The 951-nt window shown below is 28.9% G+C and overlaps 1 non-coding gene across 1 annotated transcript; it reads left to right on the top strand.

Annotated features, from left to right (window-relative positions):
• The first annotated feature begins 356 nt into the window (after nucleotides 1-356).
• On the top strand, nucleotides 357-459 carry LOC120859428. The gene has a single exon (XR_005720081.1). It is a non-coding gene; the product is annotated as a U6 spliceosomal RNA (small nuclear RNA).
• Nucleotides 460-951: the final 492 nt, after the last annotated feature.

The following is a 951-nucleotide window of genomic DNA, read 5'->3' as shown; positions in this document are numbered from 1 at the left end:
GGCAAACTTTAACTAAAAGAAATCTTGCTCTGTTTTTTTAATGCAATAAGATAAATGAATCTGACTTTCCCCTGGTATGATAGCTCAGTATCATCTTGTACATACTTATAGACTAGCAATATGAGAAAGACCTCAAATGTCAACCAAGATAGAAAAACCAACAGACGGATACTTTCTCAGCTTCTATACAAATACCATGGGCTTGTGAGTGGAACAGGCAAGTTGAGGGATAATAATGATAACAGTAAGCAAAATGATGTTTTTATTAAGTCTGAAAATGTATCTTAAAAATAAAATATTTATAGAATGAATCCAGGTGACTATAGAGGTTTTCTTTTGAGAACTGAAAACTTGTAAGGCTTCAGCAGCATGTATACTAAAATTGAAATGATACAGAGAAGATTAGCATGGCCCCTGCATAAGGATGACAGGCAAATTCATGCAGCATTCCATATATATATATATATATATATTATTGTATATTCCATCCTTAAAAAGTTTGTTCCTTTTTCACTATGGGAAGTTCACACAAGGCAAAAAATATTAAACAGTTGATTTTAGTGTGTTATATAACTTTGCTGTATATCAAACTAATTTTTACAAGTTTTCATCCTAAACCTCAAATCATGTAATTAATAATTTACTTGTTTATTTATGACCTAATTGTGATTCTTTTACTAATAAAATCTAATGGAAAAGGAAAAAAAAAAACCTTGTAAACAATGATATGTACTGACTGACACTCTTTTTATTAAAATTTAACAAAACAGTATGCTAACATAAGGATTTGCCATATTACTTAGAGATGTAGCTTATATTCTTTTTTCTTGTTATATGTGTCATTAAAATTTGCTCCTCTTTTTAATCTACACTTTTGGTCTAATTTTTTTCTTTATTAGACAATTCTGTATATTTGTGTGCTGAATAAACTTCCCTATGAAAATATCAAGT

Source organism: Oryx dammah, unplaced genomic scaffold (assembly GCF_014754425.2).
Source record: "Oryx dammah isolate SB20612 unplaced genomic scaffold, SCBI_Odam_1.1 HiC_scaffold_2, whole genome shotgun sequence".
NCBI classification, from domain to species: domain Eukaryota; kingdom Metazoa; phylum Chordata; class Mammalia; order Artiodactyla; family Bovidae; genus Oryx; species Oryx dammah.
This window is presented reverse-complemented; position numbering and strand designations above follow the sequence as displayed.